Source organism: Nansenia antarctica (assembly GCF_963989245.1).
Source record: "Nansenia antarctica genome assembly, chromosome: 9".
Classification (NCBI taxonomy): Eukaryota; Metazoa; Chordata; class Actinopteri; order Argentiniformes; family Microstomatidae; genus Nansenia; species Nansenia antarctica.
In genome coordinates, this window is record NC_137679.1 from 28104218 (window position 1) to 28115444 (window position 11227).

The following is an 11227-nucleotide window of genomic DNA, read 5'->3' on the forward strand; positions in this document are numbered from 1 at the left end:
AGAGACTCTGAAAACGAAACGTTGATCACTTTTGAGCAAAAGGCTGCACACACGCAATTCAAGTTGCTCTGATTGTCATTTAGAGTTACATTATAGGATTATTCAACAACAAGTCAAAATGTGCTCGTGAAAGGCAGAAAACAACACTTTGATAGTTTGATATAACTTGAGAACGAATGCAAAAAACAGTCCACTCTAAGAACAGGCCGCTTGGACACTTTCAGAACAGCTCTGTTAATGACTGAAAACAGCTCTCGAAGAGATTGTCAAAAGAGACTCTGAAAACGAAACGTTGATCACTTTTGAGCAAAAGGCTGCACACACGCAATTCAAGTTGCTCTGATTGTCATTTAGAGTTACAATATAGGATTATTCAACAACAAGTCAAAATGTTCTCGTGAAAGGCAGAAAACAACACTTTGATAGTTTGATATAACTTGAGAACGAATGCAAAAAACAGTCCACTCTAAGAACAGGCCGCTTGGACACTTTCAGAACAGCTCAGATAATGACTGAAAACAGCTCTCGAAGAGATTGTCAAAAGAGACTCTGAAAACGAAACGTTGATCACTTTTGAGCAAAAGGCTGCACACACGCAATTCAAGTTGCTCTGATTGTCATTTAGAGTTACATTATAGGATTATTCAACAACAAGTCAAAATGTGCTCGTGAAAGACAGAAAACAACAATTTGATAGTTTGATATAACTTGAGAACGAATGCAAAAAACAGTCCACTCTAAGAACAGGCCGCTTGGACACTTTCAGAACAGCTCAGTTAATGACTGAAAACAGCTCTCGAAGAGATTGTCAAAAGAGACTCCGAAAACGAAACGTTGATCACTTTTGAGCAAAAGGCTGCACACACGCAATTCAAGTTGCTCTGATTGTCATTTAGAGTTACGTTATAGGATTATTCAACAACAAGTCAAAATGTGCTCGTGAAAGGCAGAAAACAACACTTTGATAGTTTGATATAACTTGAGAACGAATGCAAAAACAGTCCACTCTAAGAACAGACCGCTTGGACACTTTCAGAACAGCTCTGTTAATGACTGAAAACAGCTCTCGAAGAGATTGTCAAAAGAGACTCTGAAAACGAAACGTTGATCACTTTTGAGCAAAAGGCTGCACACACGCAATTCAAGTTGCTCTGATTGTCATTTAGAGTTACATTATAGGATTGTTCAACAACAAGTCAAAATGTGCTCGTGAAAGGCAGAAAACAACACTTTGATAGTTTGATATAACTTGAGAACGAATGCAAAAAACAGTCCACTCTAAGAACAGGCCGCTTGGACACTTTCAGAACAGCTCTGTTAATGACTGAAAACAGCTCTCGAAGAGATTGTCAAAAGAGACTCTGAAAACGAAACGTTGATCACTTTTGAGCAAAAGGCTGCACACACGCAATTCAAGTTGCTCTGATTGTCATTTAGAGTTACATTATAGGATTATTCAACAACAAGTCAAAATGTGCTCGTGAAAGGCAGAAAACAACACTTTGATAGTTTGATATAACTTGAGAACGAATGCAAAAAACAGTCCACTCTAAGAACAGGCCGCTTGGACACTTTCAGAACAGCTCTGTTAATGACTGAAAACAGCTCTCGAAGAGATTGTCAAAAGAGACTCTGAAAACGAAACGTTGATCACTTTTGAGCAAAAGGCTGCACACACGCAATTCAAGTTGCTCTGATTGTCATTTAGAGTTACAATATAGGATTATTCAACAACAAGTCAAAATGTGCTCGTGAAAGGCAGAAAACAACACTTTGATAGTTTGATATAACTTGAGAACGAATGCAAAAAACAGTCCACTCTAAGAACAGGCCGCTTGGACACTTTCAGAACAGCTCTGTTAATGACTGAAAACAGCTCTCGAAGAGATTGTCAAAAGAGACTCCGAAAACGAAACGTTGATCACTTTTGAGCAAAAGGCTGCACACACGCAATTCAAGTTGCTCTGATTGTCATTTAGAGTTACATTATAGGATTATTCAACAACAAGTCAAAATGTGCTCGTGAAAGGCAGAAAACAACACTTTGATAGTTTGATATAACTTGAGAACGAATGCAAAAACAGTCCACTCTAAGAACAGACCGCTTGGACACTTTCAGAACAGCTCTGTTAATGACTGAAAACAGCTCTCGAAGAGATTGTCAAAAGAGACTCTAAAAACGAAACGTTGATCACTTTTGAGCAAAAGGCTGCACACACGCAATTCAAGTTGCTCTGATTGTCATTTAGAGTTACATTATAGGATTGTTCAACAACAAGTCAAAATGTGCTCGTGAAAGGCAGAAAACAACACTTTGATAGTTTGATATAACTTGAGAACGAATGCAAAAAACAGTCCACTCTAAGAACAGGCCGCTTGGACACTTTCAGAACAGCTCTGTTAATGACTGAAAACAGCTCTCGAAGAGATTGTCAAAAGAGACTCTGAAAACGAAACGTTGATCACTTTTGAGCAAAAGGCTGCACACACGCAATTCAAGTTGCTCTGATTGTCATTTAGAGTTACATTATAGGATTATTCAACAACAAGTCAAAATGTGCTCGTGAAAGGCAGAAAACAACACTTTGATAGTTTGATATAACTTGAGAACGAATGCAAAAAACAGTCCACTCTAAGAACAGGCCGCTTGGACACTTTCAGAACAGCTCTGTTAATGACTGAAAACAGCTCTCGAAGAGATTGTCAAAAGAGACTCTGAAAACGAAACGTTGATCACTTTTGAGCAAAAGGCTGCACACACGCAATTCAAGTTGCTCTGATTGTCATTTAGAGTTACAATATAGGATTATTCAACAACAAGTCAAAATGTGCTCGTGAAAGGCAGAAAACAACACTTTGATAGTTTGATATAACTTGAGAACGAATGCAAAAAACAGTCCACTCTAAGAACAGGCCGCTTGGACACTTTCAGAACAGCTCTGTTAATGACTGAAAACAGCTCTCGAAGAGATTGCCAAAAGAGACTGAAAACGAAACGTTGATCACTTTTGAGCAAAAGGCTGCACACACGCAATTCAAGTTGCTCTGATTGTCATTTAGAGTTACAATATAGGATTATTCAACAACAAGTCAAAATGTGCTCGTGAAAGGCAGAAAACAACACTTTGATAGTTTGATATAACTTGAGAACGAATGCAAAAAACAGTCCACTCTAAGAACAGGCCGCTTGGACACTTTCAGAACAGCTCTGTTAATGACTGAAAACAGCTCTCGAAGAGATTGTCAAAAGAGACTCTGAAAACGAAACGTTGATCACTTTTGAGCAAAAGGCTGCACACACGCAATTCAAGTTGCTCTGATTGTCATTTAGAGTTACAATATAGGATTATTCAACAACAAGTCAAAATGTGCTCGTGAAAGGCAGAAAACAACACTTTGATAGTTTGATATAACTTGAGAACGAATGCAAAAAACAGTCCACTCTAAGAACAGGCCGCTTGGACACTTTCAGAACAGCTCAGTTAATGACTGAAAACAGCTCTCGAAGAGATTGTCAAAAGAGACTCTGAAAACGAAACGTTGATCACTTTTGAGCAAAAGGCTGCACACACGCAATTCAAGTTGCTCTGATTGTCATTTAGAGTTACAATATAGGATTATTCAACAACAAGTCAAAATGTGCTCGTGAAAGGCAGAAAACAACACTTTGATAGTTTGATATAACTTGAGAACGAATGCAAAAAACTGTCCACTCTAAGAACAGGCCGCTTGGACACTTTCAGAACAGCTCAGTTAATGATTGAAAACAGCTCTCGAAGAGATTGTCAAAAGAGACTCTGAAAACGAAACGTTGATCACTTTTGAGCAAAAGGCTGCACACACGCAATTCAAGTTGCTCTGATTGTCATTTAGAGTTACATTATAGGATTATTCAACAACAAGTCAAAATGTGCTCGTGAAAGGCAGAAAACAACAATTTGATAGTTTGATATAACTTGAGAACGAATGCAAAAAACAGTCCACTCTAAGAACAGGCCGCTTGGACACTTTCAGAACAGCTCAGTTAATGACTGAAAACAGCTCTCGAAGAGATTGTCAAAAGAGACTCCGAAAACGAAACGTTGATCACTTTTGAGCAAAAGGCTGCACACACGCAATTCAAGTTGCTCTGATTGTCATTTAGAGTTACATTATAGGATTATTCAACAACAAGTCAAAATGTGCTCGTGAAAGGCAGAAAACAACACTTTGATAGTTTGATATAACTTGAGAACGAATGCAAAAACAGTCCACTCTAAGAACAGACCGCTTGGACACTTTCAGAACAGCTCTGTTAATGACTGAAAACAGCTCTCGAAGAGATTGTCAAAAGAGACTCTGAAAACGAAACGTTGATCACTTTTGAGCAAAAGGCTGCACACACGCAATTCAAGTTGCTCTGATTGTCATTTAGAGTTACATTATAGGATTGTTCAACAACAAGTCAAAATGTGCTCGTGAAAGGCAGAAAACAACACTTTGATAGTTTGATATAACTTGAGAACGAATGCAAAAAACAGTCCACTCTAAGAACAGGCCGCTTGGACACTTTCAGAACAGCTCTGTTAATGACTGAAAACAGCTCTCGAAGAGATTGTCAAAAGAGACTCCGAAAACGAAACGTTGATCACTTTTGAGCAAAAGGCTGCACACACGCAATTCAAGTTGCTCTGATTGTCATTTAGAGTTACATTATAGGATTATTCAACAACAAGTCAAAATGTGCTCGTGAAAGGCAGAAAACAACACTTTGATAGTTTGATATAACTTGAGAACGAATGCAAAAAACAGTCCACTCTAAGAACAGGCCGCTTGGACACTTTAAGAACAGCTCTGTTAATGACTGAAAACAGCTCTCGAAGAGATTGTCAAAAGAGACTCTGAAAACGAAACGTTGATCACTTTTGAGCAAAAGGCTGCACACACGCAATTCAAGTTGCTCTGATTGTCATTTAGAGTTACAATATAGGATTATTCAACAACAAGTCAAAATGTGCTCGTGAAAGGCAGAAAACAACACTTTGATAGTTTGATATAACTTGAGAACGAATGCAAAAAACAGTCCACTCTAAGAACAGGCCGCTTGGACACTTTCAGAACAGCTCTGTTAATGACTGAAAACAGCTCTCGAAGAGATTGCCAAAAGAGACTCTGAAAACGAAACGTTGATCACTTTTGAGCAAAAGGCTGCACACACGCAATTCAAGTTGCTCTGACTGTCATTTAGAGTTACATTATAGGATTATTCAACAACAAGTCAAAATGTGCTCGTGAAAGGCAGAAAACAACAATTTGATAGTTTGATATAACTTGAGAACGAATGCAAAAAACAGTCCACTCTAAGAACAGGCCGCTTGGACACTTTCAGAACAGCTCAGTTAATGACTGAAAACAGCTCTCGAAGAGATTGTCAAAAGAGACTCCGAAAACGAAACGTTGATCACTTTTGAGCAAAAGGCTGCACACACGCAATTCAAGTTGCTCTGATTGTCATTTAGAGTTACATTATAGGATTATTCAACAACAAGTCAAAATGTGCTCGTGAAAGGCAGAAAACAACACTTTGATAGTTTGATATAACTTGAGAACGAATGCAAAAACAGTCCACTCTAAGAACAGACCGCTTGGACACTTTCAGAACAGCTCTGTTAATGACTGAAAACAGCTCTCGAAGAGATTGTCAAAAGAGACTCTGAAAACGAAACGTTGATCACTTTTGAGCAAAAGGCTGCACACACGCAATTCAAGTTGCTCTGATTGTCATTTAGAGTTACATTATAGGATTGTTCAACAACAAGTCAAAATGTGCTCGTGAAAGGCAGAAAACAACACTTTGATAGTTTGATATAACTTGAGAACGAATGCAAAAAACAGTCCACTCTAAGAACAGGCCGCTTGGACACTTTCAGAACAGCTCTGTTAATGACTGAAAACAGCTCTCGAAGAGATTGTCAAAAGAGACTCCGAAAACGAAACGTTGATCACTTTTGAGCAAAAGGCTGCACACACGCAATTCAAGTTGCTCTGATTGTCATTTAGAGTTACATTATAGGATTATTCAACAACAAGTCAAAATGTGCTCGTGAAAGGCAGAAAACAACACTTTGATAGTTTGATATAACTTGAGAACGAATGCAAAAAACAGTCCACTCTAAGAACAGGCCGCTTGGACACTTTAAGAACAGCTCTGTTAATGACTGAAAACAGCTCTCGAAGAGATTGTCAAAAGAGACTCTGAAAACGAAACGTTGATCACTTTTGAGCAAAAGGCTGCACACACGCAATTCAAGTTGCTCTGATTGTCATTTAGAGTTACAATATAGGATTATTCAACAACAAGTCAAAATGTGCTCGTGAAAGGCAGAAAACAACACTTTGATAGTTTGATATAACTTGAGAACGAATGCAAAAAACAGTCCACTCTAAGAACAGGCCGCTTGGACACTTTCAGAACAGCTCTGTTAATGACTGAAAACAGCTCTCGAAGAGATTGCCAAAAGAGACTCTGAAAACGAAACGTTGATCACTTTTGAGCAAAAGGCTGCACACACGCAATTCAAGTTGCTCTGACTGTCATTTAGAGTTACATTATAGGATTATTCAACAACAAGTCAAAATGTGCTCGTGAAAGGCAGAAAACAACAATTTGATAGTTTGATATAACTTGAGAACGAATGCAAAAAACAGTCCACTCTAAGAACAGGCCGCTTGGACACTTTCAGAACAGCTCAGTTAATGACTGAAAACAGCTCTCGAAGAGATTGTCAAAAGAGACTCCGAAAACGAAACGTTGATCACTTTTGAGCAAAAGGCTGCACACACGCAATTCAAGTTGCTCTGATTGTCATTTAGAGTTACATTATAGGATTATTCAACAACAAGTCAAAATGTGCTCGTGAAAGGCAGAAAACAACACTTTGATAGTTTGATATAACTTGAGAACGAATGCAAAAACAGTCCACTCTAAGAACAGACCGCTTGGACACTTTCAGAACAGCTCTGTTAATGACTGAAAACAGCTCTCGAAGAGATTGTCAAAAGAGACTCTGAAAACGAAACGTTGATCACTTTTGAGCAAAAGGCTGCACACACGCAATTCAAGTTGCTCTGATTGTCATTTAGAGTTACATTATAGGATTGTTCAACAACAAGTCAAAATGTGCTCGTGAAAGGCAGAAAACAACACTTTGATAGTTTGATATAACTTGAGAACGAATGCAAAAAACAGTCCACTCTAAGAACAGGCCGCTTGGACACTTTCAGAACAGCTCTGTTAATGACTGAAAACAGCTCTCGAAGAGATTGTCAAAAGAGACTCCGAAAACGAAACGTTGATCACTTTTGAGCAAAAGGCTGCACACACGCAATTCAAGTTGCTCTGATTGTCATTTAGAGTTACATTATAGGATTATTCAACAACAAGTCAAAATGTGCTCGTGAAAGGCAGAAAACAACACTTTGATAGTTTGATATAACTTGAGAACGAATGCAAAAAACAGTCCACTCTAAGAACAGGCCGCTTGGACACTTTAAGAACAGCTCTGTTAATGACTGAAAACAGCTCTCGAAGAGATTGTCAAAAGAGACTCTGAAAACGAAACGTTGATCACTTTTGAGCAAAAGGCTGCACACACGCAATTCAAGTTGCTCTGATTGTCATTTAGAGTTACAATCAGGGTTCGAGTTATGTGGGAGCCAATGGGAGCTGAGCTCCCATAGAGATGGTCTGAGACTCTCTGAGCTCCCATGAAGGCAGTAAAATCAAAAATCTGTGGGGGTCGCTAATAATACATTACCACAACTATTATTTGATCAAAATGTCAATGTAATGAATATTATTCAATTTATATTATAAATATTGTAAAATAAACACGTTTTCCAAAAGAGCTACGCGCACCATTAATCTCCTGTGAATGACAGTAGGCCTTTGACTGCCTGCACTTCACCACCAAGACACCATGGGGCGCAGTAGAATATTGTGCAACAGCAAAAGGTTGATTAATCAGCTGTGCGGTAAACCGTTGGAACACACAGTGCACAGCTGATTAATCAATTAAACCAATAGAGTGAGACAGGATATGTTCATATACCAGTTGCCTTTCAGGAAGTAGTGAGATCGTGCACCTAGCCTATTATTGAGAAGCAAACATTCATTCATTAGCTATACAGGAGTATATACATACAGTAGCTACCATGCCGCCCAAAAAAAGGCCATTTTTTTACCCTCTCCCGTTCATCCAATCTTGGATAAAGAAAGGACATCGGACGTCAGCATCATGGGTTCCAGGACCGCGACCGCAGCCTACTGAAAACAGACCAAACAGGTCTATCTTGTCTCCGTAAAGGTAAGGTGGCTTTTACTTTTTACTAACCTAGTGTACATGTATTTTTCGCTCCTTCTGTATAGCAAAAATAACACAATTATTGGCCGAGATACATGTGTGACTATCGCTTTTATAGCTGTTGTTTCATGTGGGGCTGTTGATGTGGTGAAATGATTAGCCTGCAGCTGTAGCGTCAGGATATGTTGGTATTTGAGGAGGAGGATGAGGATGAGGATGATGTTTCGGTACCGGTACCGTTTTTAAAGTATCGATTTGTCACCGGTATCGAATAAAACCCAAACTGTACCCAACCCTAACTATATGTTTACATGCCAACTAATTAGCTAATTCATTTCTGTCATTTAGAGCTGAGGGGAGCAACAGAGAGACGGACAACAGGACAGTAACAGAGAGACAACGGGAGAGGAGAGCAATAGAGACAGAACTGAATGCACTGAACCTTTTTTTTTTATTCTTTGCATTATTAACACTGTTGTGTTATTGTGGTATTAAAGTGTTTAAGTGTTTTATGGTAAAGCATTATGAGTGGTGTGTGTGCAGGGTGCTCGTGAGTTGTATATTTTGGGGAGGGGGGAGGCTTGTGTATGGGGGCGGGGGGTCCTCACACAAAGGAGTAGCCTAGGGCCACTGACCACCTTAATCCGCTACTGCCTATAGCTAATTAAAACTTGTAAGTCCCATCGCTGTGTGGGCATGATTCGCGCGTGCATGAGAACATTTCGCACTGTTATTTTGGAGACCCCCACAGAGATCAGCTTATAACTCGAACCCTGGTTACAATATAGGATTATTCAACAACAAGTCAAAATGTGCTCGTGAAAGGCAGAAAACAACACTTTGATAGTTTGATATAACTTGAGAACGAATGCAAAAAACAGTCCACTCTAAGAACAGGCCGCTTGGACACTTTCAGAACAGCTCTGTTAATGACTGAAAACAGCTCTCGAAGAGATTGCCAAAAGAGACTCTGAAAACGAAACGTTGATCACTTTTGAGCAAAAGGCTGCACACACGCAATTCAAGTTGCTCTGATTGTCATTTAGAGTTACAATATAGGATTATTCAACAACAAGTCAAAATGTGCTCGTGAAAGGCAGAAAACAACACTTTGATAGTTTGATATAACTTGAGAACGAATGCAAAAAACAGTCCACTCTAAGAACAGGCCGCTTGGACACTTTCAGAACAGCTCTGTTAATGACTGAAAACAGCTCTCGAAGAGATTGTCAAAAGAGACTCTGAAAACGAAACGTTGATCACTTTTGAGCAAAAGGCTGCACACACGCAATTCAAGTTGCTCTGATTGTCATTTAGAGTTACAATATAGGATTATTCAACAACAAGTCAAAATGTGCTCGTGAAAGGCAGAAAACAACACTTTGATAGTTTGATATAACTTGAGAACGAATGCAAAAAACAGTCCACTCTAAGAACAGGCCGCTTGGACACTTTCAGAACAGCTCAGTTAATGACTGAAAACAGCTCTCGAAGAGATTGTCAAAAGAGACTCTGAAAACGAAACGTTGATCACTTTTGAGCAAAAGGCTGCACACACGCAATTCAAGTTGCTCTGATTGTCATTTAGAGTTACAATATAGGATTATTCAACAACAAGTCAAAATGTGCTCGTGAAAGGCAGAAAACAACACTTTGATAGTTTGATATAACTTGAGAACGAATGCAAAAAACTGTCCACTCTAAGAACAGGCCGCTTGGACACTTTCAGAACAGCTCAGTTAATGACTGAAAACAGCTCTCGAAGAGATTGTCAAAAGAGACTCTGAAAACGAAACGTTGATCACTTTTGAGCAAAAGGCTGCACACACGCAATTCAAGTTGCTCTGATTGTCATTTAGAGTTACATTATAGGATTATTCAACAACAAGTCAAAATGTGCTCGTGAAAGGCAGAAAACAACACTTTGATAGTTTGATATAACTTGAGAACGAATGCAAAAAACAGTCCACTCTAAGAACAGGCCGCTTGGACACTTTCAGAACAGCTCAGTTAATGACTGAAAACAGCTCTCGAAGAGATTGTCAAAAGAGACTCCGAAAACGAAACGTTGATCACTTTTGAGCAAAAGGCTGCACACACGCAATTCAAGTTGCTCTGATTGTCATTTAGAGTTACAATATAGGATTATTCAACAACAAGTCAAAATGTGCTCGTGAAAGGCAGAAAACAACACTTTGATAGTTTGATATAACTTGAGAACGAATGCAAAAAACAGTCCACTCTAAGAACAGGCCGCTTGGACACTTTCAGAACAGCTCAGTTAATGACTGAAAACAGCTCTCGAAGAGATTGTCAAAAGAGACTCCGAAAACGAAACGTTGATCACTTTTGAGCAAAAGGCTGCACACACGCAATTCAAGTTGCTCTGATTGTCATTTAGAGTTACATTATAGGATTATTCAACAACAAGTCAAAATGTGCTCGTGAAAGGCAGAAAACAACACTTTGATAGTTTGATATAACTTGAGAACGAATGCAAAAACAGTCCACTCTAAGAACAGACCGCTTGGACACTTTCAGAACAGCTCTGTTAATGACTGAAAACAGCTCTCGAAGAGATTGTCAAAAGAGACTCTGAAAACGAAACGTTGATCACTTTTGAGCAAAAGGCTGCACACACGCAATTCAAGTTGCTCTGATTGTCATTTAGAGTTACAATATAGGATTATTCAACAACAAGTCAAAATGTGCTCGTGAAAGGCAGAAAACAACACTTTGATAGTTTGATATAACTTGAGAACGAATGCAAAAAACAGTCCACTCTAAGAACAGGCCGCTTGGACACTTTCAGAACAGCTCAGTTAATGACTGAAAACAGCTCTCGAAGAGATTGTCAAAAGAGACTCCGAAAACGAAACGTTGAT